Source organism: Pseudophryne corroboree, chromosome 2, assembly GCF_028390025.1.
Source record: "Pseudophryne corroboree isolate aPseCor3 chromosome 2, aPseCor3.hap2, whole genome shotgun sequence".
In the NCBI taxonomy this organism is placed as follows: Eukaryota; Metazoa; Chordata; class Amphibia; order Anura; family Myobatrachidae; genus Pseudophryne; species Pseudophryne corroboree.
Genome location: NC_086445.1, coordinates 96210606 through 96237165, shown reverse-complemented (window position 1 = coordinate 96237165; position 26560 = coordinate 96210606). Strand labels below are relative to the sequence as shown.

General features: G+C 48.4%; 1 protein-coding gene across 1 annotated transcript in view; it reads left to right on the top strand.

Annotated features, from left to right (window-relative positions):
- Positions 1 to 3360: 3360 nt before the first annotated feature.
- DCUN1D5 (defective in cullin neddylation 1 domain containing 5) overlaps positions 3361 to 26560 on the top strand; it is a 74728-nt gene continuing 51528 nt past the window's right edge. The window contains exon 1 of the mRNA XM_063951540.1: positions 3361 to 3492. The gene's annotated coding sequence lies outside the window, so the exon portion shown is untranslated. The remainder of the gene's footprint in view (positions 3493 to 26560) is intronic.

Here is a 26560-nt window from a genome sequence, read left to right as displayed (position 1 = left end):
TTCCTACTGCTGTTCTGCTTCTGCTGCTCTTATTGACCAGTCTCTGTCTCACTTCTCTCCAGCCACAGTGGATTGATTGCGTGACACTGCTGAACCATCGGAGGCAGCGTCCAGCAGTTAGTACAAGCGGGCGGGCAGTAGGAGTGGTGTGGGCAGGTGGATGGTTGGAGCAGTACAAGTGCTACAAGCAGTAGAAGCAGGTGTAAGAGCAGGCAGGCAGTAGAGTGTTGCGGGCAGTAAGAGCGGTGCAGGTAATAGGAGCAGTGCGGGCAGTAGAAGCATTGTAGGCAGTAGGTACGGGCCAGGCCCTCCCTGTCTGTCAGATTGTCCGAGCTCAGGACTGCAGCCCCCACCCTTGATGGAGGCCTTGCCACTGTCTTCCATGTCTTTTATAACAAAAGGCCGATAAAATTACACATTGTACTTTCCAGTGGTATATACTGCATCCGGTACATAATGATTTGCCCCAATTCTTCCTACATTTTCTCTTCAGCAGTGAGTATACGGTAACACCAGAAAATTAAATTTTTCCATTGTATGCAAAACTCATTTGTATTTTGCAAATTACATGTTCCATAACAATGAAACTTTTCGGCGGTATTGTGATTCATAAGGATCCATTAGTCACAGTCTATGGGATTTGTCTGTCATTAGCCGCACATAATTGCTCAGCTACAGATAGGTACTGTAGTCCTAGCTTAACTTGAGCTGCACTGACTAATATACTATATGGGCTGTATTCAATAACTGAAGCTGCCGTCTTGTCGGAAAGACGGCAGTTTCCGACAGAAATAGGTCGGAAGGGGTTCCGACCTATTCAATAGGGGCTTATTTTTTCCGACAAGTCGGGAATTCCCGACTTGTCGGAAAACACGTGGATCGGCGGAATAGATGCCGAACCACGTGCTTCTGTCGGAAATAGGGCCAAATCCGACAGGTTTTGGCCCCCTTTCCGACAAACTCAATCCGACTTGAAAACAAGTCGGATTGAGGAGAGGAGCGGTGCTGCGGGCGGCTGGGGGAGCTGAGATCGAAGGCCGGTGGGGGAGCTGGTTGCGGGGGACATGTCTGCGGCGGTGGGGGAGGCGCTGCAGGGAGAGAGGTGCCGCACCTCTCTCCCAGCAGCGCCTCCCCCCGCCGCCGCAGACATGTTCCCCCGCTGCCAGCCCCTCCCGCCGGCCGCCGATCTCTGCTCCCCCCACCGCCCGCAGCACCTCTCTTCCTGCAGCACCTCCCCCCGCCGCTCCACACATGTTCTCCGCAGCCAGCCCCTCCCGCTCACGGCCGCCGGTCTCTGCTCCGCTGGCTGCTGTGTCAGCGCATCCGCAGCCGCTGACAGCAGCGGCCTGACAGGACCCTGTGTACAGCCAAATCCGACAGTCGGATTTGGCCGTCCATTGAATAGGGGTTGTCGGAACCATTCCGACAACTGCATGTCGGAATGGATCCGACTCCTATTGAATATACCCCTATATGTAGTAAAGGGTTGTCCAAGTGTGTTTAGTGAGCACTGAGTCAGAATTTGCTTGTGTGGTTGTTCTAAATGGAAGCAACGTGCATAAACGGATCTATTAGGAAGGTATCTGGATCACTTATGCAGTGACTGTATGGTCTGCTGCTCAGTGGTAACCAGCGGCGTCAGTGCCGACCATATAGTGCAGAGGGGGAACCACTAAGCACATATAAACATACATGTTCTGATGTATGTAATATATGTGCTGGCTGGTTCCTCCGGGGATCGGCAGGGCTGTGTGTCAGGCGCCATGTGGCACCCAGGATTCAGCATAAGACTTCATAAACTCCTCCTAAGCCCGCTCCCAGACTCCTGTGAAACCAGCCAATGGGAGTCTGGGGGCGGGTTTAGAAGTGTGATGCCTTATGCTAAGTCCCGGGTGCTGCATGGTGCCTGATGCACACAGACCTGCTGATCCCCGAGGGAACCAGCCAGCACATATATTACATACATCAGAACATGTATGTTTATATGTGCAAAGCAGTTCCCCCTGCACTATGTGGTACAGTTGTCTTGCCCAATAACAACCCGGGACGCAAGTGCAGTGCGTCTTAAGCTGGGTCCACTATAGACGATATGTCATCTGATCTGGCAGACTGTATCGGCATATTGGGTACATCATATAGGGGGTCATTCCGACCTGTTCGCATGCTGCGGTTCATCGTTGCAGTGTGAACGGGTCGGAACTGTGCATGCGCGGCAGCCGCAGTGCGCACGCGTGTCGTTTCCCAGCGACAGCCATCGGCGGACAACGACCAAAAGAAAGTGATCGCTAGCGCGAACGCAAGAAGATTGACAGCGGGGAGGCGTTCCGGAGCGGATACTCACCGTTTTCCGGGCGTGGAGATCCGAACGCAGGCGTGTCCAGGCGTTTGGAAGGCGGTTGTCTGACGTCAATCACGGGACCTTCATCGCTGGATCCATCGCACAGGGTAAGTAACTGCAGGGCTAGTCTTGATCTGCACAAAACTTTTTTAGCATAGCAGGGCTGCACAAGCGATCACAGCCCTGCTATGCTACAATACACTCCCCCATAGGCGGCGTTTAGTTGATCGCACGAGCAGCAAAAAGTTGCTACGTTCGATCAACTCGGAATGACCCCCATAGTGTGTAGCTGCTATGTCGCTGACGATGCGCGCTCCCCTGCATCATCAGCGACATCCTCCATGGAAGACATCGATAGCGAGGGCCAAGCTGCCGAATGCAGCATGACCCCCGCCATTGCTCCCGGCATCAGCAAGTGTGTATGCGTTTGCAGATGCTGTCCCCCAACAGAGTCCCGTCACCCCACGATGTCACTGGGTAAACACATCATGTAGTGTGTACCCAGCTTTAGATGCATGTGCAAACTTACACCATCACCCAAATGCGTGCACACTGGCATAGCGTGCAACTCAGAATCAGGCCTTGAGTGTGATACTACTGTGTGATGTGCAGTGTGATATCCAGCACTGCAGTGAGGTATGGTAGTGCTGGCATTAAGGGTACTGCAATGGAAGCAGTGAGGGCAGGGCTGGAAGTGATTTCAGGGCAATATGGGCAATAATGGTAGTGCTGGCATTGAGGGCAGTGTAGTGGAAGCAGTGAGTGCAGTGATTTAATGGCAATCACAGTGTGGGCAGTAATGGTAGTGCTGGCACTGAGGACAGTGCAGTGAAGGCAGCACTGCAGTGCTAGCAGTTGGTAGAGTGAGGGATGTGAAGTGAGAACAGTGCTGGCAATTCAGTGAGGAAAGTGCTGGCAGTGAGGGCAGTGCAGAGCTGGCAGTGAGGGAAGCAGTGCTGGCACAGTGGCTGTTGATGTGACACACGCAGCACGCTCTCGCTATTGGCTGTCTCTCTGTACGTGACGTCATCAAGGCTCCCCGAGACGTCGTTAGCGCGGCGACTTCATCATCCACCACCGGCCGCCGGTATAGCAGCAGCAGCAGGGAGTCAGCACTCTCCCGCCTGGGCTGCAACACGACCCGGAGCTGAGAGGTAACTATGGCTAGGGTTAGCGGGGTTGCAAGTCCTGACCGGCCGCACAAGGAGCGCCTGCCCCGGGCTGTGCTGCTGCGTGTGTATAATACACGGTCACATCCTCCTACTATATTATTCCCTACGTGCTCCTGTATGTGCCCGTATGCCGCTGTGCCATGTGTCTGCCTGTGTGTTCCCAGGGCACTGTCTCATCTAGACTACATGTCACTGTGTGTCCTCCTCTGTATTACTATTATACTGTCCCCATGTACATGTCACTGTGTGTCCTCCTCTGTATTACTATTATACTCTGTCATCTATATGTCACTGTGTCCTCCTCTGTATTAGTATTATACTGTCCCCATCTACATGTCACTGTGTGTCCTCTATATTACTATTATACTGTCCCCATCTACATGTCACTGTGTGTCCTCCTCTGTATTACTATTATACTGTCCCCATCTACATGTCACTGTCTCCCTCTGTAGTATTATTATTACTGTCTCCATGTACATGTCACTGTGTGTCCTCCTCTGTATTACTATTATACTCTGTCATCTATATGTCACTGTGTGTCCTCCTCTGTATTACTATTCTACTGTCCCCATCTACATGTCACTGTGTGTCCTCCTCTGTATTACTATTCTACTGTCCCCATCTACATGTCACTGTGTGTCCTCCTCTGTATTACTATTCTACTGTCCCCATCTACATGTCACTGTGTGTCCTCCTCTGTATTACTATTATACTGTCCCCATCTACATGTCACTGTGTGTCCTCCTCTGTATTACTATTATACTGTCCCCATCTACATGTCACTGTGTGTCCTCCTCTGTATTACTATTATACTGTCCCCATCTACATGTCACTGTGTGTCCTCCTCTGTATTACTATTATACTGTCCCCATCTACATGTCACTGTGTCCTCCTCTGTATTACTATTATACTGTCCCCATCTACATGTCACTGTGTGTCCTCCTCTGTATTACTATTATACTGTCCCCATCTACATGTCACTGTGTGTCCTCATCTGTATTATACTGTCCCCATCTATATGTCACTGTGTGTCCTCCTCTGTATTACTATTCTACTGTCCCCATGTACATGTCACTGTGTGTCCTCCTCTGTATTATACTGTCCCCATCTACATGTCACTGTGTGTCCTCCTCTGTATTATACTGTCCCCATCTACATGTCACTGTGTGTCCTCCTCTGTATTATACTGTCCCCATCTACATGTCACTGTGTGTCCTCCTCTGTATTACTATTCTACTGTCCCCATCTACATGTCACTGTGTGTCCTCCTCTGTATTATACTGTCCCCATCTACATGTCACTGTGTGTCCTCCTCTGTATTATACTGTCCCCATCTACATGTCACTGTGTGTCCTCCTCTGTATTAGTATTATACTGTCCCCATCTACATGTCACTGTGTGTCCTCCTCTGTATTACTATTATACTGTCCCCATCTACATGTCACTGTGTGTCCTCCTCTGTATTACTATTATACTGTCCCCATCTACATGTCACTGTGTGTCCTCCTCTGTATTACTATTATACTGTCCCCATCTACATGTCACTGTGTGTCCTCCTCTGTATTCTACTGTCCCCATCTACATGTCACTGTGTGTCCTCTGTATTATTATACTGTCCCCATCTACATGTCACTGTGTGTCCTCTGTATTATTATACTGTCCCCATCTACATGTCACTGTGTGTCCTCCTCTGTATTACTATTATACTGTCCCCATCTACATGTCACTGTGTCTCCTCCTCTGTATTACTATTATACTGTCCCCATCTACATGTCACTGTGTGTCCTCCTCTGTATTACTATTATATTGTCCCCATCTACATGTCACTGTGTGTCCTCCTCTGTATTATACTGTCCCCATCTACATGTCACTGTGTGTCCTCCTCTGTATTATACTGTCCCCATCTTCATGTCACTGTGTGTCCTCCTGTATTATACTGTCCCCATCTACATGTCACTGTGTGTCCTCCTCTGTATTACTATTCTACTGTCCCCATCTACATGTCACTGTGTGTCCTCCTCTGTATTATACTGTCCCCATCTACATGTCACTGTGTGTCCTCCTCTGTATTACTATTCTACTGTCCTCATCTACATGTCACTGTGTGTCCTCCTCTGTATTACTATTATACTGTCCCCATCTACATGTCACTGTGTGTCCTCCTCTGTATTACTATTATACTGTCCCCATCTACATGTCACTGTATGTCCTCCTCTGTATTACTATTATACTGTCTCCATCTACATGTCACTGTGTGTCCTCCTCTGTATTACTATTATACTGTCCCCATCTACATGTCACTGTGTGTCCTCCTCTATATTACTATTCTACTGTCCCCATCTACATGTCACTGTGTGTCCTCTGTATTACTATTATACTGTCTCCATCTACATGTCACTGTGTGTCCTCCTCTGTATTAGTATTATACTGTCCCCATCTACATGTCACTGTGTGTCCTCCTCTGTATTACTATTATACTGTCCCCATCTACATGTCACTGTGTCCTCCTCTGTATTACTATTATACTGTCCCCATCTACATGTCACTGTGTGTCCTCCTCTGTATTATACTGTCCCCATCTACATGTCACTGTGTGTCCTCCTCTGTATTACTATTCTACTGTCCCCATCTACATGTCACTGTGTGTCCTCCTCTGTATTACTATTCTACTGTCCCCATCTACATGTCACTGTGTGTCCTCCTCTGTATTACTATTATACTGTCCCCATCTATATGTCACTGTGTGTCCTCCTCTGTATTACTATTCTACTGTCCCCATCTACATGTCACTGTGTGTCCTCCTCTGTATTATACTGTCCCCATCTACATGTCACTGTGTGTCCTCCTCTGTATTATACTGTCCCCATCTACATGTCACTGTGTGTCCTCCTCTGTATTAGTATTATACTGTCCCCATCTACATGTCACTGTGTGTCCTCCTCTGTATTACTATTATACTGTCCCCATCTACATGTCACTGTGTGTCCTCCTCTGTATTACTATTATACTGTCCCCATCTACATGTCACTGTGTGTCCTCCTCTGTATTACTATTATACTGTCCCCATCTACATGTCACTGTGTGTCCTCCTCTGTATTACTATTATACTGTCCCCATCTACATGTCACTGTGTGTCCTCCTCTGTATTACTATTATACTGTCCCCATCTACATGTCACTGTGTGTCCTCCTCTGTATTACTATTATACTGTCCCCATCTACATGTCACTGTGTGTCCTCCTCTGTATTACTATTATACTGTCCCCATCTACATGTCACTGTGTGTCCTCCTCTGTATTACTATTATACTGTCCCCATCTACATGTCACTGTGTGTCCTCCTCTGTATTACTATTCTACTGTCCCCATCTACATGTCACTGTGTGTCCTCTGTATTACTATTATACTGTCCCCATCTACATGTCACTGTGTGTCCTCCTCTGTATTATACTGTCCCCATCTACATGTCACTGTGTGTCCTCCTCTGTATTATACTGTCCCCATCTTCATGTCACTGTGTGTCCTCCTGTATTATACTGTCCCCATCTACATGTCACTGTGTGTCCTCCTCTGTATTACTATTCTACTGTCCCCATCTACATGTCACTGTGTGTCCTCCTCTGTATTATACTGTCCCCATCTACATGTCACTGTGTGTCCTCCTCTGTATTAGTATTATACTGTCCCCATCTACATGTCACTGTGTGTCCTCCTCTGTATTATACTGTCCCCATCTACATGTCACTGTGTGTCCTCCTCTGTATTATACTGTCCCCATCTACATGTCACTGTGTGTCCTCCTCTGTATTATACTGTCCCCATCTACATGTCACTGTGTGTCCTCCTCTGTATTACTATTATACTCTGTCATCTATATGTCACTGTGTGTCCTCCTCTGTATTACTATTATACTGTCTCCATCTACATGTCACTGTGTCCTCCTCTATATTACTATTATACTGTCCCCATCTACATGTCACTGTGTGTCCTCCTGTATTACTATTCTACTGTCCCCATCTACATGTCACTGTGTGTCCTCCTCTGTATTACTATTATACTGTCCCCATCTACATGTCACTGTGTGTCCTCCTCTGTATTACTATTCTACTGTCCCCATCTACATGTCACTGTGTGTCCTCCTCTGTATTACTATTCTACTGACCTCATCTACATGTCACTGTGTGTCCTCCTCTGTATTACTATTATACTGTCCCCCATCTACATGTCACTGTGTGTCCTCCTCTGTATTACTATTCTACTGTCCCCATCTACATGTCACTGTGTGTCCTCCTCTGTATTACTATTATACTGTCTCCATCTACATGTCACTGTGTGTCCTCCTCTGTATTACTATTATACTGTCTCCATCTACATGTCACTGTGTGTCCTCCTGTATTACTATTATACTGTCTCCATCTACATGTCACTGTGTGTCCTCCTCTGTATTACTATTCTACTGTCCCCATCTACATGTCACTGTGTGTCCTCCTCTGTATTACTATTATACTGTCCCCATCTACATGTCACTGTGTGTCCTCCTCTGTATTACTATTCTACTGTCCCCATCTACATGTCACTGTGTGTCCTCCTCTGTATTACTATTATACTGTCCCCATCTATATGTCACTGTGTCCTCCTCTGTATTACTATTCTACTGTCCCCATCTACATGTCACTGTGTGTCCTCCTCTGTATTACTATTATACTGTCTCCATCTACATGTCACTGTGTGTCCTCCTCTGTATTACTATTATACTGTCCCCATGTACATGTCACTGTGTGTCCTCCTCTGTATTACTATTATACTCTGTCATCTATATGTCACTGTGTGTCCTCCTCTGTATTACTATTATACTGTCCCCATCTACATGTCACTGTGTCTCCCTCTGTAGTATTATTATTACTGTCCCCATGTACGTCACTGTGTCTCCCTCTGTAGTAGTATTATTATTACTGTCCCCATCTACATGTCACTGTGTGTCCTCCTCTGTATTACTATTCTACTGTCCCCATCTACATGTCACTGTGTCCTCCTCTATATTACTATTATACTGTCCCCATCTACATGTCACTGTGTGTCCTCCTCTGTATTACTATTCTACTGTCCTCATCTACATGTCACTGTGTGTCCTCCTCTGTATTACTATTATACTGTCCCCCATCTACATGTCACTGTGTCCTCCTCTGTATTACTATTCTACTGTCCCCATCTACATGTCACTGTGTGTCCTCCTCTGTATTACTATTATACTGTCTCCATCTACATGTCACTGTGTGTCCTCCTCTGTATTACTATTCTACTGTCCCCATCTACATGTCACTGTGTGTCCTCCTCTGTATTACTATTATACTGTCCCCATCTACATGTCACTGTGTGTCCTCCTCTGTATTACTATTCTACTGTCCCCATCTACATGTCACTGTGTGTCCTCCTCTGTATTACTATTATACTGTCTCCATCTACATGTCACTGTGTGTCCTCCTCTGTATTACTATTATACTGTCCCCATGTACATGTCACTGTGTGTCCTCCTCTGTATTACTATTATACTCTGTCATCTATATGTCACTGTGTGTCCTCCTCTGTATTACTATTATACTGTCCCCATCTACATGTCACTGTGTCTCCCTCTGTAGTATTATTATTATTACTGTCCCCATGTACGTCACTGTGTCTCCCTCTGTAGTAGTATTATTATTACTGTCCCCATCTACATGTCACTGTGTGTCCTCCTCTGTATTACTATTCTACTGTCCTCATCTACATGTCACTGTGTGTCCTCCTCTGTATTACTATTCTACTGACCTCATCTACATGTCACTGTGTGTCCTCCTCTGTATTACTATTATACTGTCCCCCATCTACATGTCACTGTGTGTCCTCCTCTGTATTACTATTCTACTGTCCCCATCTACATGTCACTGTGTGTCCTCCTCTGTATTACTATTATACTGTCTCCATCTACATGTCACTGTGTGTCCTCCTCTGTATTACTATTATACTGTCTCCATCTACATGTCACTGTGTGTCCTCCTGTATTACTATTATACTGTCTCCATCTACATGTCACTGTGTGTCCTCCTCTGTATTACTATTCTACTGTCCCCATCTACATGTCACTGTGTGTCCTCCTCTGTATTACTATTATACTGTCCCCATCTACATGTCACTGTGTGTTCTCCTCTGTATTACTATTCTACTGTCCCCATCTACATGTCACTGTGTGTCCTCCTCTGTATTACTATTATACTGTCTCCATCTACATGTCACTGTGTGTCCTCCTCTGTATTACTATTATACTGTCCCCATGTACATGTCACTGTGTGTCCTCCTCTGTATTACTATTATACTCTGTCATCTATATGTCACTGTGTGTCCTCCTCTGTATTACTATTATACTGTCCCCATCTACATGTCAGTGTCTCCCTCTGTAGTATTATTATTATTACTGTCCCCATGTACGTCACTGTGTCTCCCTCTGTAGTAGTATTATTATTACTGTCCCCATCTACATGTCACTGTGTGTCCTCCTCTGTATTACTATTCTACTGTCCCCATCTACATGTCACTGTGTCCTCCTCTATATTACTATTATACTGTCCCCATCTACATGTCACTGTGTGTCCTCCTCTGTATTACTATTCTACTGTCCTCATCTACATGTCACTGTGTGTCCTCCTCTGTATTACTATTATACTGTCCCCCATCTACATGTCACTGTGTGTCCTCCTCTGTATTACTATTCTACTGTCCCCATCTATATGTCACTGTGTGTCCTCCTCTGTATTACTATTATACTGTCCTCATCTACATGTCACTGTGTGTCCTCCTCTGTATTACTATTATACTGTCCCCATCTACATGTCACTGTGTGTCCTCCTCTGTATTACTATTATACTGTCCCCATGTACATGTCACTGTGTGTCCTCCTCTGTATTACTATTATACTCTGTCATCTATATGTCACTGTGTGTCCTCCTCTGTATTACTATTATACTGTCCCCATCTACATGTCACTGTCTTCCTCTATTAAATTATACTGTCCCCATCTACATGTCACTGTCTCTTCCTCTGTATTACTATTATACTGTCTCCATCTACATGTCACTGTGTGTCCTCCTCTGTATTACTATTATACTGTCCCCATCTACATGTCACTGTGTGTCCTCCTCTGTATTACTATTATACTGTCCCCATCTACATGTCACTGTGTCCTCCTCTGTATTACTATTATACTCTGTCATCTATATGTCACTGTGTGTCCTCCTCTGTATTACTATTATACTGTCCCCATCTACATGTCACTGTCTTCCTCTATTAAATTATACTGTCCCCATCTACATGTCACTGTCTCTTCCTCTGTATTACTATTATACTGTCCCCATCTACATGTCACTGTGTGTTTCCCCCTGTATTATACTGTTCCTGTATATAATATTATCTCTATGAACATGTCACTGTGTGTCCCTTTATATAATACTGTCCCCATGTACATGTCACTGTGTGTCCTCCTTTGTATTACTATTATACTGTCCGCATCTACATGTCACTATGTCTTCCTCTATTATATTTTACTGTCCCCATCTACTTGTCCCTGTGTGTCTCCCCCTGTATTATACTGTTCCTGGTTATACAGGTTGAGTATCCCATATCCAAATATTCCAAAATACAGATTTTTTTTTTGGAGTGAGATAGTGAAACCTTTGTTTTCTGATGGCTCAATGTACAAAAAATAGTAATACAGAGGAGGACACACAGTGACATGTACATGGAGTGCTGCAGCTGGTAGGATGCGAAGAGCTTAATGAAGCTCCCCACTGCAGCTTTTCCCAGCATATAGGTAGGTGGCCTTAGCCACCGGTAACATGCCCCCCCCCAGACCGCAACGTGTTGGTCATTAGGCCTGTGGGACATGTTAGGTGGGCAGAGGGCCCGTGCCATGAATACAAGTGACTCTGGGCCCAGATCACACTTTATGTAGTGATGTTCTTTGCACAACCGGGACAGGGAGCTGATGTGCAGGGGGGAGGGGGCACATCCCCATCGGCATCACTCCTGTGGTTGTGCCCAGCACTTACAGAGGTGCTGGGCTTCCACCAAGTTCTTTTCTCAATTAATCTATTCACCTGACTGCAATTGGAAGCAACTTTTACCACCCGTGGGACACTTCGGCCCGCAGGTGGGGACAGCACTGGGCAGGCTCATTTAGGAGGGCATTGCGATAGGACAGGGCGCATTTTGCCACTTTAAAATCGGAGAGGACGCGATGCTCTGCTAAAACAGACTAGTGTGAACACTACTAAGGTAGGCAGGCAATCGCCTCAGCCCTTGTTGAGTGGCGGGGCATTAAGGCCAGTTCACTCTCTCGTATAGGTAAGGGGGGCCCCTACTGTGTGGCATATTGGGTAAAATGGGCCCTACTGTGTGGGCATAATGTGCAATACATGATCTTTTAATTAATGTTCACAAGGTAATGTCTCTGAGTATACGTCACCATGTTCCCTTGTACATATGACTGTGTGCACTCATAATAATCTACCCTTGTACAGTATGTATCACTGTGTACACCCCTACATACAGTATTTACACAATAATGTCTCCTTGTACATCTCCTCTTGATCCTTTACCCTCACAAATTAGTAAAGCTGTGTCTTCTGTGCTCATCCCAACCTTAACTAAAATCTGTAATCTCCCTCTGTCTACTGGTATCTTTCCTTTTCTGTACAAGCATGCAGTGATTACTCCCATTCTGAAAAAACAAAACTCTGACCCTAACTCTCTTAAACTACCGTCCTATCTCTCTCTCAGCTCCCATGCCCCTCCAAGTTACTTGAGAGACTTGCCTACACTCGCCTCACACACTTAACTCACACAGCCTACTGGACCCACTTCAGTCAGGATTTCGTGCCCAACACTCCACAGAGTCAGCACTGAGTAAGGTAGTGAATGATTTGGTCACTGCTAAATCTAAAGGCCATTACTCACTACTTATTCTCCTTGATCTCTCTGCTGCTTTTGACACTGTAGACCACTCTGTTCTCATACAAACACTACAATCCCTAGGTCTTCAGTACACCTTTCTTGGTTCTCATCCTACTTATCTAATCGCTCCTTCAGTGTTCGTTTCTCTGATTCCACCTCCTCTTCGCTACCTCTCTCGGAGTACCACAAGGCTCAGTCTTGGGTCCTCTGCTTCTCTGTCTATATTTCATCTCTTGGCAAACTAATCAACTCTTTCGGATTTCAGTATCATCTGTATGCGGATGATACTCAAATCTACCTATCCTCGCCAGATTTGTCACCATCTGTATTGGGCCGTGTCACAGAATGCCTTTCTGCCATTTCATCTTGGATGAAATCTCGCCATCTCAAACTTAATATTTCCTAAACAGAATTAATTATATTTCCACCGGCCAATAGTAGTTTCCAACCTGATATCTCTATCACTGTTGATAACTCAGCAATCCTCCCTACCCCACAAGCTCGCTGCCTAGGTGTCATTCTTGACTCTGAACTGTCCTTTGTTCCCCACATTCAATCTGTCTCAAGATCATGTTACATACATGTAAGAAACATATGCAAAATACGACCATATCTTACACAAGACACAGCAAAAACTCTAATCCATGCTCTCATTATCTCCCGCATTGATTATTGTAATAGTCTCCTGACCGGTCTTCCCAAACATAGGCTTTCATCACAACAATCCACTTTTAATGCAGCTGCAAGGCTAATCTTCCTTACTAGATGTTCATCGCCTGCAGATCCGCTCTCAGTCCCTCCATTGGTTACCGGTATTCTACCGTATTAAATATAAAATACTTTTATTTACATACAAGGCTATTAACCAAACTGCAGCAACATACATATTTTCACGTATTTCAAAATATCTCCCTATCCGACCTCTCCGCTCTGCACAAGATCTACGTCTCTCACCCACATGCATTACTTGTTCTCACACAAAATTACAGGACTTTGGGGGTAATTCAGAGTTGATCGCAGCAGCAAATTTGATAGCAGTTGGGCAAAACCATGTGCACTGCAGGGGAGGCAGATATAACATGTGCAGAGAGAGTTAGATTTGGGTGGGGTATTTTGTTTCTGTGCAGGGTAAATACTAGCTGCTTTATTTTTACACTGCAATTTAGATTTCCGTTTGAACACACCACACCCAAATCTAACTCTCTCTGCACGTGTTACATCTGCCCCACCTGCAGTGCACATGGTTTTGCCCAACTGCTAACAAATTTGCTGCTGCGATCAACTCTGAATTAGGCCCCTTATCCGGGCTTCACCCACTCTGTGGAATGCCCTCCCATGCACAAGAAGACTCGCCTCTAGTCTCCAAACCTTTAAACGTTTCCTGAAAACTCACTTCGTCAGACAAGCCTATTAAATACCAGACCCACCCAAATAACCTTCAGTGCTTCCCTACATATTTTGTCTGTCTTTACTCTCCCACCCTCCTGACACTTGGCCAACATTGCTGGGTGACCATATCATACAGCCCATTAAGAACCTAGCAATCTGGTGGACCATTATGCAATAGGTAGCATCTATCCTTGTGTACCAATGCCTATTTCTCTGACGTCCTAGTGGATGCTGGGAACTCCGTAAGGACCATGGGGAATAGACTGGCTCCGCAGGAGACTGTGCACTCTAAAAGAAAGATTAGGTACTATCTGGTGTGCACTGGCTCCTCCCTCTATGCCCCTCCTCCAGACCTCAATTAGAATCTGTGCCCGGCCAGAGCTGGGTGCTCCTAGTGGGCTCTCCTGAGCTTGCTAGAAAGAAAGTATTTGTTATGTTTTTTATTTTCAGTGAGATCTGCTGGCAACAGACTCACTGCTACGTGGGACTGAGGGGAGAAGCAAACCTACCTGCTTGCAGCTAGCTTGTGCTTCTTAGGCTACTGGACACCATTAGCTCCAGAGGGTTCGAACACAGGGCCTGACCTCGATCGTCCGTTCCCGTAGCCGCGCCGCCGTCCCCCTTGCAGAGCCAGAAGACAGAAGAACAGATGAAATCGGCGGCAGAAGACTCCTGTCTTCATTAAGGTAGCGCACAGCACTGCAGCTGTGCGCCATTGCTCCCACAGCACACCACACACTCCGGTCACTGTAGGGTGCAGGGCGCTGGGGGGGGGGGGGGGGGGGCGGGCGCCCTGGGCAGCAATTATAATACCCTTTGGAACAATTTACACACATAATACAGTCTAGCACTGTATATGTGTGCGAACCCCCGCCATTAAGTCACACAAAACGCGGGACAGAAGCCCGCCGCTGAGGGGGCGGGGCCTTCTTCCTCAGCACACCAGCGCCATTTTCCCTTCACAGCTCCGCTGGAAGCACGCTCCCCAGGCTCTCCCCTGCAGTATCCAGGTACAAGACGGGTTAAAAAGAGAGGGGGGGGCACATAAATTTAGGCGCAAATCGATACAAACAAGCAGCTATTGGGAAAATCACTTATTAGCAGCGTAAATCCCTGTGTTATATAGCGCTGTGGTGTGTGCTGGCATACTCTCTCTCTGTCTCCCCAAAGGACTTTGTGGGGTCCTGTCCTCAGTCTGAGCATTCCCTGTGTGTGTGCGGTGTGTCGGTATGGCTGTGTTGACATGTTTGATGATGAGGGTTACGTGGAGGCGGAGCAGGGACAGATACATGTGGTGTCGCCCCCGACGGGGCCGACACCTGATTGGATGGATATGTGGAAGGTCTTAACCGACAGTGTCAACTCCTTACATAAAAGGTTTGATGACGCAGCAGCCTTGGGACAGCCGGGGTCTCAGCCCGCGCCTGCCCAGGCGCTCGGAAGCCGTCGGGGGCTCATAAACGCCCGCAAGCTCTGATGGTAGACACAGATGTCGACACAGAGTCTGACTCCAGTGTAGATGAGGATGAGACAAATGTACAGTCTACAAAAGCCATCCGATGCATGATTACTGCAATGAAAGATGTATTGCACATTTCTGATATTAACCCGGTTACCACCAAAAGGGGTATTATGTTTGGGGAGAAAAAGCAGCCAGTGACTTTTCCCCCATCTGATGAATTAAATGATTTGTGTGAAGAAGCGTGGAGTTCCCCTGATAAGAAACTAGTGATTTCTAAGAGGTTACTGATGGCGTACCCTTTCCCGCCAACGGATAGGTTACGTAGGGTGGACAAGGCGCTAACACGCTTATCTAAAAAGGTGGCACTGCCGTCTCAGGATACGGCCGCCCTAAAGGATCCTGCGGATAGAACGCAGGAAGCTATCCTGAAGTCTGTGTATACACACTCTGGTACTCTACTGAGACCTGCTATTGCTTCAGCCTGGATGTGTAGTGCTGCAGCAGCATGGACTGATACCCTGTCAGACAACATTGATTCCCTCGACAGGGATACTATTTTGCTAACCATAGAACATATAAAAGACGTCGTCTTATATATGCGGGATGCACAGAGGGACATTTGCCTGCTGGCATCTAGAATTAATGCAATGTCCATTTCTGCCAGGAGAGTATTATGGACTCGGCAGTGGACAGGTGATGCTGATTCTAAAAAACACATGGAGGTTTTGCCTTATAAGGGTGAGGAACTATTTGGGGACGGTCTCTCGGACCTCGTATCCACAGCAACTGCTGGGAAGTCGACTTTTTTGCCTCAGGTTACCTCACAGCCTAAGAAAGCACCGTATTATCAAATGCAGTCCTTTCGGCCTCAGAAAGGCAAGCGGGTCAGAGGAGCATCCTTTCTGGCCAGAGGCAAGGGTAGAAGAAAGAAGCTGCACCAGGCAGCCAGTTCCCAGGAACAAAAATCCTCCCCTGCTTCCACGAAGTCCACCGCATGACGTTGGGGCTCCACAGGCGGAGCCAGGTGCGGTGGGGGCGCGTCTCCGAAACTTCAGCAACCAGTGGGTTCGCTCACAAGTGGATCTATAGGCTGTACAAATTGTATCTCAGGGATACAAGCTGGAGTTCGAGGCGACTCCCCCTCGTCGTTACCTCAAATCAGCCTTGCCAGCTGCTTCCAGGGAAAGGGAGGTAGTACTGGCGGCAATTCACAAGCTGTACCTCCAGCAGGTGATAATCAAGGTCCCCCTCCTTCAACAAGGCAGGGGTTACTATTCCACAATATTTGTGGTACCGAAACCGGACGGTTCGGTGAGACCCATCCTGAATTTAAAATCCTTGAACACTTATATAAAGAAGTTCAAGTTCAAAATGGAATCGCTCAGTGCGGTTATTGCAAGCCTGGAAGAGGGGGATTTTATGGTGTCGCTGGACATCAAGGATGCTTACTTGCATGTCCCCATTTTCCCACCTCACCAGGAGTACCTCAGGTTTGTGGTACAGAACTGTCATTACCAATTCCAGACGTTGCCGTTTGGTCTCTCCACGGCTCCGAGAATATTTACCAAGGTAATGGCCGAAATGATAATACTCCTTCGAAGAAAGGGAGTTATAATTATCCCGTACTTGGACGATCTCCTCATAAAGGCGAGGTCCAAAGAGCAGTTGTTGGTCAGCGTAGCACTCTCTCAGGAAGTGTTGCAACAGCACGGCTGGATTCTGAATATCCCAAAGTCACAGCTGATCCCTACGACGCGTCTGCTTTTCCTGGGAATGATTCTGGACACGGAACAGAAGAAGGTGTTTCTCCCGGAAGAGAAGGCCCAGGAATTGTCATCTCTGGTCAGGGACCTCCTGAAACCAAAACAGGCGTCTGTGCATCACTGCACGCGAGTCCTGGGAAAGATGGTGGCTTCTTACGAAGCAATTCCCTTCGGCAGGTTCCATGCAAGGATCTTTCAGTGGGATCTGTTGGACAAATGGTCCGGATCGCATCTTCAGATGCATCGGTTGATCACCCTGTCCCCAAGGGCCAGGGTGTCTCTGCTGTGGTGGCTGCAGAGTGCTCATCTTCTCGAGGGACGCAGGTTCGGCATACAGGACTGGATACTGGTGACCACGGATGCAAGCCTCCGAGGATGGGGGGCAGTCACTCAGGGAAAAACTTCCAAGGACAGTGGTCAAGTCTGGAGACTTCTCTACACATAAATATATTGGAACTAAGGGCCATCTACAACGCCCTGAGTCAAGCAGAGCCCCTGCTTCAAAACCAATCTGTACTGATTCAGTCAGACAACATCACGGCGGTCGCCCATGTAAACCGCCAGGGCGGCACAAGAAGCAGGATGGCAATGGCAGAAGCCACAAGGGTTCTTCGATGGGCGGAGAATCACGTGCTAGCACTGTCAGCAGTGTTCATTCCGTGAGTGGACAACTGGGAAGCAGACTTCCTCAGCAGGCACGACCTCCACCCGGGAGAGTGGGGACTTCATCAAGAAGTCTTCACACAGATTGTAAACCATTGGGAACTGCCACATGTGGACATGATGGCGTCCCGCCTCAACAAAAAGCTAAAAAAATATTGCGCCAGGTCACGGGACCCTCAGGCGATAGCTGTGGACGCACTAGTGACACCGTGGGTGTACCAGTCGGTTTATGTGTTCCCTCCTCTTCCTCTCATACCCAAGGTACTGAGGATAGTAAGAAAGAGAGGAGTAAGAACTATACTCATCGTTCCGGATTGGCCAAGAAGAACTTGGTACCCAGAACTACAAGAAATGATCTCGGAGGACCCATGGCCTCTGCCTCTCAGACAGGACCTGTTACAGCAGGGGCCCTGTCTGTTCCAAGACTTACCGCGGCTGCGTTTGACGGCATGGCGGTTGAACGCCGGATCCTAGCGGAAAAGGGCATTCCGGATGAAGTTATTCCTACGCTGATAAAGGCTAGGAAAGACGTGGCAGCAAAACATTATCACTGTATATGGCGAAAATATGTTGCTTGGTGTGAGGCCAGGAAGGCCCCTACAGAGGAATTCCAGCTGGGTCGATTCCTGCACTTCCTATAGTCAGGAGTGACTATGGGCCTGAAATTAGGATCCATAAAGGTCCAGATTTCGGCCCTATCTATTTTCTTTCAAAAAGAACTGGCTTCACTGCCTGAAGTTCAGACGTTTGTTAAGGGAGTGCTGCATATTCAGCCCCCTTTTGTGCCTCCAGTGGCACCTTGGGATCTTAACGTTGTGTTGGATTTCCTGAAATCACACTGGTTTGAGCCACTTAAGACCGTGGAGCTAAAGTATCTCACGTGGAAGGTGGTCAGGCTGTTGGCCTTGGCTTCAGCTAGGCGTGTGTTAGAATTGGCGGCTTTGTCATGTAAAAGCCCGTATCTGATCTTCCATATGGACAGGGCAGAATTGAGGACTCGTCCCCAATTTCTCCCAAAGGTGGTATCTGCGTTTCATTTGAACCAACCTATTGTGGTGCCTGCGGCTACTCGGGACTTGGAGGCTTCCAAGTTGCTGGACGTAGTCAGGGCTTTGAAAATCTATGTAGCCAGGACGGCTGGAGTCAGGAAAACTGACTCGCTGTTTATCCTGCATGCACCCAACAAACTGGGTGCTCCGGCTTCAAAGCAAACTATTGCGCGCTGGATCTGTAGCACGATTCAGCAAGCTCATGCTGCGGCAGGGTTACCGCATCCTAAATCGGTAAAAGCCCATTCCACAAGGAAGGTGGGCTCTTCTTGGGCGGCTGCCCGAGGGGTCTCGGCTTTGCAGCTTTGCCGAGCTGCTACTTGGTCGGGTTCAAACACATTTGCTAAGTTCTACAAGTTTGATACCCTGGCTGAGGAGGACCTTGCCTTTGCTCATTCGGTGCTGCAGAGTCATCCGCACTCTCCCGCCCGTTTCGGAGCTTTTGTATAATCCCCATGGTCCTTACGGAGTTCCCAGCATCCACTAGGACGTCAGAGAAAATAAGAATTTACTCACCGGTAATTCTATTTCTCGTAGTCCGTAGTGGATGCTGGGCGCCCGTCCCAAGTGCGGACTCTCTGCAATACATGTATATAGTTATTGCTTAACTAAAGGGTTATTGTTATGAGCCATCTGTTACTGAGTCTCAGTTGTTCATACTGTTAACTGGGTGTAGTTATCACAAGTTGTACGGTGTGATTGGTGTGGCTGGTATGAGTCTTACCCTGGATTCCAAATCCTTTCCTTGTTGTGTCAGCTCTTCCGGGCACAGTTTCCTTAACTGAGGTCTGGAGGAGGGGCATAGAGGGAGGAGCCAGTACACAACAGATAGTACCTAATCTTTCTTTTAGAGTGCCCAGTCTCCTGCGGAGCCCGTCTATTCCCCATGGTCCTTACGGAGTTCCCAGCATCCACTACGGACTACGAGAAATAGAATTACCGATGAGTAAATTCTTATTTTCTCTAACGTTCTAGTAAATGCTGGGGACTCCGCAAGGACCATGGGGATAGGCGGGCTCCGCAGGAGACATGGGCACTTTAAGAAAGAATTTAGGTTCTGGTGTGCACTGGCTCCTCCCTCTATGCCCCTCCTCCAGACCTCAGTTTGATACTGTGCCCAGATGAGCTGGGTGCTTTTCAGTGAGCTCTCCTGAGGTTGCTGAGAGAAAGTATTTTGTTAGGTTTTTTATTTTCAGGGAGCTCTGCTGGCAACAGACTCCCTGCATCGTGGGACTGAGGGGAGAGAAGCAGCCCTACTCTCTGAAGTTAGGTCCTGCTTCTTAGGCTACTGGACACCATTAGCTCCAGAGAGATCGTACTCAGGATCTCACCCTCGCCGTCCGATCCCAGAGCCGCGCCGCCGTCCCCCTCGCAGAGCCGGAAGACAGAAGCCGGGTGAGTATGAGAAGCAAAGAAGACTTCACAGGCGGCAGAAGACTCCGTTCTTCACTGAATGCTATGTCAATTTCTGCCAGAAGGGTCCTGTGGACTCTGCAATGGACAGGTGATGCCGACTCAAAAAGGCTTATGGAGGTTTTACCTTACAAGGGTGAGGAATTGTTTGGGGAGGGTCTCTCGGACCTGGTCTCCACAGCTACTGCTGGAAAGTCAAATTTTTTGCCATATGTTCCTCACAGCCTAAGAGAGCACCGTATTATCAAATGCAGTCCTTTCGATCACAGAAAAATAAGAAAGTAAGAGGTGCGTCCTTTCTTGCCAGAGGCAGGGGCAGAGGAAAGAAGCTGCACAAAACAGCTAGTTCCCAGGAACAGAAGTCCTCCCCGGCCTCTACAAAATCCACCGCATGACGCTGGGGCTCCACAGGCGGAGCTAGGCCCGGTGGGGGCACGTCTTCGAAATTTCAGCCACAAGTGGGTTCACTCCCAGTTGGATCCCTGGGCGATAGATATTGTGTCTCAGGGATACAAGCTGGAATTCGAGGAGATGCCCCCTCACCGATACCTCAAATCGGCCCTGCCAGCTTCCCCCCACGAGAGGGAAATAGTGTTAACTGCAATTCACAAATTGTATCTTCAACAGGTGGTGGTCAAGGTTCCCCTCCTTCAACAAGGAAGGGGTTATTATTCGACCATGTTTGTAGTCCCGAAACCGGACGGTTCGGTCAGACCCATATTGAATTTAAAATCCCTGAACATATACCTGAAAAGGTTCAAGATGGATTGGCTGAGAGTGGTCATCGCAAGCCTGGAAGGGGGGGATTTTATGGTGTCTCTGGACATAAAGGATGCATACCTTCATGTCCCCATTTATCCACCTCATCAGGCGTACCTCAGATTTGTGGTACAGGATTGTCATTACCAATTTCAGACGTTGCCGTTTGGTCTCTCCACGGCACCGAGAAAATTTACCAAGGTAATGGCGGAAATGATGGTACTCCTGCGGAAGCAAGGAGTCACAATTATCCCATACTTGGACGATCTCCTCATAAAAGCGAGATCAAGAGAGCAGTTGCTGATCAGCGTAGCACTTTCTCTGGAAGTGTTACGGCAACACGGCTGGATTCTGAATATTCCAAAGTCGCAGTTGGTCCCTATGACTCGTCTGCCTTTCCTGGGCATGATTCTGGACACAGACCAGAAAAGGGTTTATCTCCCGATAGAGAAAGCTCAGGAACTCATGACACCGGTCAGGAACCTATTAAAGCCAAAACAGGTGTCAGTGCATCACTGCACTCGTGTCCTGGGAAAGATGGTGGCATCATACGAGGCTATTCCCTTCGGCAGGTTCCATGCGAGGACTTTTCAATGGGACTTACTGGACAAGTGGTCCGGATCACATCTTCAGATGCATCGGTTAATCACCCTATCCCCCAGGGCCAGGGTGTCACTCCTGTGGTGGCTTCTCGAGGGCCGCAGATTCTGCATTCAGGACTGGGTCCTGGTGACCACGGACGCAAGCCTCCGAGGTTGTGGTGCAGTCACACAGGGAAGAAATTTCCAAGGTCTGTGGTCAAGTCAAGAGACTTGCCTTCACATCAACATCCTGGAACTAAGGGCCATATACAACGCCCTACGTCAAGCGGAGACCCTTCTTCGCGACCAACCGGTTCTGATTCAGTCAGACAACATCACCGCAGTGGCTCATGTTAAACGACAAGGCGGCACAAGGAGCAGAGCGGCGATGGCGGAAGCCACCAGAATTCTTCGCTGGGCGGAGAATCACGTAAGCGCACTGTCAGCAGTGTTCATCCCGGGAGTGGACAACTGGGAAGCAGACGTCCTCAGCAGACACGACCCCCACTCGGGAGAGTGGGGACTTCATCATGAAGTCTTCGCACAGATTACAAGTCGGTGGGAACTGCCACAGGTGGACATGATGGCATCCCGCCTCAACAAAAAGCTACAGAGGTATTGCGCCAGGTCAAGAGACTCTCAGGCGATAGCTGTAGACGCCCTGGTGACACCGTGGGTGTTCCAGTCGGTCTATGTATTTCCTCCTCTTCCTCTCATACCCAAGGTGCTGAGGATAATAAGAAAAAGAGGAGTGAGAACAATACTCATTGTTCCAGATTGGCCACGAAGGACTTGGTATCCAGATCTGCAAGAAATGCTCACAGAGGACCCGTGGCCTCTTCCTCTAAGACGGGACTTGTTGCAACAGGGGCCCTGTCTGTTCCAAGACTTACCGTCACTGCATTTGACGGCATGGCGGTTGAACGCCGGATCCTAGCAGAGAAAGGCATTCTGGATGAGGTCATTCCTACGCTGATAAAGGCTAGGAAGGACGTGACAGCTCAACATTATAACCGTATATGGCGAAAATATGTTGCTTGGTGTGAGGCCAGGAATGCTCCTACGGAGGAATTCCAGCTGGGCCGTTTCCTTCACTTCCTACAGTCCGGAGTGAATTTGTGCCTAAAATTGGGTTCCATTAAGGTCCAGATTTCGGCCCTATCCATTTTCTTTCAAAAGGAGTTGGCTTCTCTACCTGAAGTTCAGACGTTTGTAAAGGGAGTGCTGCATATTCAGCCCCCTTTCTCTAACGTCCTAGTGGATCCTAGGGACTCCGTAAGGACCATGGGGAATAGACGGGCTCCGCAGGAGACTGGGCACTCTAAGAAAGATTTAGTACTACTGGTGTGCACTGGCTCCTCCCTCTATGCCCCTCCTCCAGACCTCAGTTAGAATCTGTGCCCGGACAGAGCCGGGTGCATTTTAGTGAGCTCTCCTGAGCTTGCTAATAAGAAAGTATTTTAGTTAGGTTTTTTATTTTCAGAGAGCTTCTGCTGGCAGCAGACTCTCTGCTACGTGGGACTGAGGGGAGAGAAGCAAACCTACTAACTGCGGCTAGGTTGCGCTTCTTAGGCTACTGGACACCATTAGCTCCAGAGGGATCGAACACAGGAACCTAACCTTGGTTGTCCGTTTACCCGGAGCCGCGCCGCCGTCCCCCTCGCAGAGCCAGAAGACAGAAGCCGGCGGGTTGAAGCAAGAAGACGTCAAAATCGGCGGCAGAAGACTCCTGTCTTCATATGAGGTAGCGCACAGCACTGCAGCTGTGCGCCATTGCGCCCACACTAACCCACATACTCCGGTCACTGTAGGGTGCAGGGCGCAGGGGGGGCGCCCTGGGCAGCAATTGATTACCTCCTAGCAAAAAAGCAGCATATATACAGCTGGGCACTGTATTATGCATGAGCCCCCGCCATTAATTTTACACAAAATCGCGGGACAGAAGCCCGCCGCTGAGGGGGCGGGGCCTTCTTTCTCGGCACTCACCAGCGCCATTTTCTCTCCACAGCTCCGCTGAGAGGAAGCTCCCCAGGCTCTCCCCTGCAGACTCACGGTAGAAAGAGGGTAAAAAGAGAGGGGGGGCACATACATTTAGCTCTTTAATCATATATACAGCAGCTACTGGGTAAACACTAAGTAACTGTGTGATTCCTGGGTCATATAGCGCTGGGGTGTGTGCTGGCATACTCTCTCTCTGTCTCTCCAAAAGGCCTTGTGGGGGTCCTGTCCTCATATAGAGCATCCCCTGTGTGTGTGGTGTCGGTACGCGTGTGTCGACATGTTTGACGAGGAGGGCTATGTGGAGGCAGAGCAGGTGCAGATGAATGACGTGTCTGCCGACGGCGCCGACACCTGATTGGATGGATATGTGGAAGGTGTTAAATGATAATGTAAACTCCTTGCATAAAAGGTTGGATAAAGCTGATGCCTTGGGACAGTCGGGGTCTCAGCCCATGCCTGATCCTACAGCGCAGAGGCCGTCAGGGTCTTAGAAGCGCCCACTATCCAAAATTGTTGACACAGATATCGACACGGATTCTGACTCCAGTGTCGATGACGATGATGCAAAATTGCAGCCTAAAATGGCTAAAGCCATCCGCTACATGATTATAGCAATGAAGGATGTATTGCACATATCAGAGGTAAACCGTGTCCCTGACAAGAGGGTTTATATGTATGGGGAGAAAAAGCAAGAGGTGACTTTTCCACCTTCACATGAGTTAAATGAGTTATGTGAAAAAGCGTGGGATTCCCCCGATAGGAAAGTGCTGATTTCCAAAAGGTTACTTATGGCGTACCCTTTCCCGCCAACGGACAGGATGCGCTGGGAATCCTCCCCTAGGGTAGATAAAGCTCTGACACGTAAAGATAAAGGTGGCCCTGCCGTCACAGGATACGGCCTCCCTAAAGGATCCTGCCGATAGGAACGTATCCTGAAGTCTGTTTATACACATTCAGGTACTCTACTGAGGCCGGCAATTGCGTCGGCCTGGATGTGTAGTGCTGTAGCAACATGGACAGATAATCTGTCTGAGGAACTGGATACCTTAGACAAGGATACCATTTTACTGACCCTTGGGCATATAAAAGACGCTGTCCTATATATGAGGGATGCCCAGAGGGACATTTGCCTACTGGGCTCTAGAATAAATGCAATGTCAATTTCTGCCAGAAGGGTCCTGTGGACTCGGCAATGGACAGGTGATGCCGACTCCAAAAAGCACATGGAGGTTTTACCTTACACGGGTGAGGAATTGTTTGGGGACGGTCTCTCGGACCTAGTTTCCACAGCTACAGCTGGGAAGTCAAATTTTTTGCCATATATTCCCTCACAGCCTAAGAAAGCACCGTATTACCAAATGCAGTCCTTTCGTTCACAAAGAAGCAAGAAAGTCAGAGGTGCATCCTTTCTTGCCAGAGGCAGGGGTAGAGGAAAGAAGCTGCACCATACAGCTAGTTCCCAGGAACAGAAGTCCTCCCCGGCTTCCACTAAATCCACCGCATGACGCTGGGGCTCCACAGGTGGAGCCAGGAGCGGTGGGGGCGCGTCTCCGAAATTTCAGCCACCAGTGGGTTTGCTCACAGGTGGATCCCTATACAGATTGTGTCTCAGGGATACAAGCTGGAATTCGAAGTGATGCCCCCTCACCGTTACCTCAAATCGGCCCTGCCAGCTTCCCCCATGGAAAGGGAAGTAGTGTTAGCGGCAATTCACAAGTTATATCTCCAGCAGGTGGTGGTAAAGGTTCCCCTCCTTCAACAGGGAAGGGGATACTATTCCACAATGTTTGTGGTACCGAAACCGGACGGTTCGGTCAGACCCATATTGAATTTAAAGTCCCTGAACATTTATCTGAAAAGATTCAAGTTCAAAATGGAATCGCTCAGAGCGGTCATTGCAAGCCTGGAAGAGGGGGATTTTTTGGTGTCTCTGGACATCAAGGATGCTTACTTGCATGTCCCCAATTATCCACCTCATCAGGAGTACCTCAGATTTGTGGTACAGGACTGTCATTACCAATTCCAGACGTTGCCGTTTGGGCTCTCCACGGCACCGAGAATATTTACCAAGGTAATGGCAGAAATGATGGTGATCCTGAGAAAGCAAGGAGTCAGTTCTCCCATACCTGGACGATCTCCTCATAAAGGCGAGGTCCAGAGAGCAGTTGCTGATCAGCGTAGCACACTCTCAGGAAGTGTTGCAGCAGCATGGCTGGATTCTGAATATCCCAAAGTCACAGCTGATTCCTACGACGCTTCTGCCCTTTCTGGGCATGATTCTGGACACAGACCAGAAGAAGGTGTTTCTCCCGGCGGAGAAGGCTCAGGAGCTCGTGACTCTAGTCAGAGACCTCTTAAAACCGAAACAGGTGTCGGTGCATCACTGCACGCGAGTCCTGGGAAAGATGGTGGCATCGTACGAAGCCATTCCCTTCGGCAGGTTCCATGCGAGGATCTTTCAGTGGGATCTGTTGGACAAGTGGTCCGGATCGCATCTTCAGATGCATCGGCTGATCACCCTGTCCCCGAGGGCCAGGGTGTCTCTTCTGTGGTGGCTGCAGAGTGCTCACCTTCTCGAGGGCCGCAGGTTCGGCATACAGCACTGGGTCCTGGTGACCACGGATGCGAGCCTCCGAGGATGGGGGGGCAGTCACTCAGGGAAGAAACTTCCAAGGGTTGTGGTCAAGTCAGGAGGCTTGTCTGCCCATAAATATCCTGGAACTAAGGGCCATATACAACGCCCTGAGTCAAGCGGAGCCTCTGCTTCGAAACCAACCGGTGCTGATTCAGTCAGACAACATCACCGCAGTGGCTCATGTAAACCGCCAGGGCGGCACAAGAAGCAGAGTGGCGATGGCGGAAGCCACCAGGATTCTTCGTTGGGCGGAGAATCACGTGCAAGCACGGTCAGCAGTGTTCATTCCGGGAGTGGACAACTGGGAAGCAGACTTCCTCAGCAGGCACGACCTCCACCCGGGAGAGTGGGGACT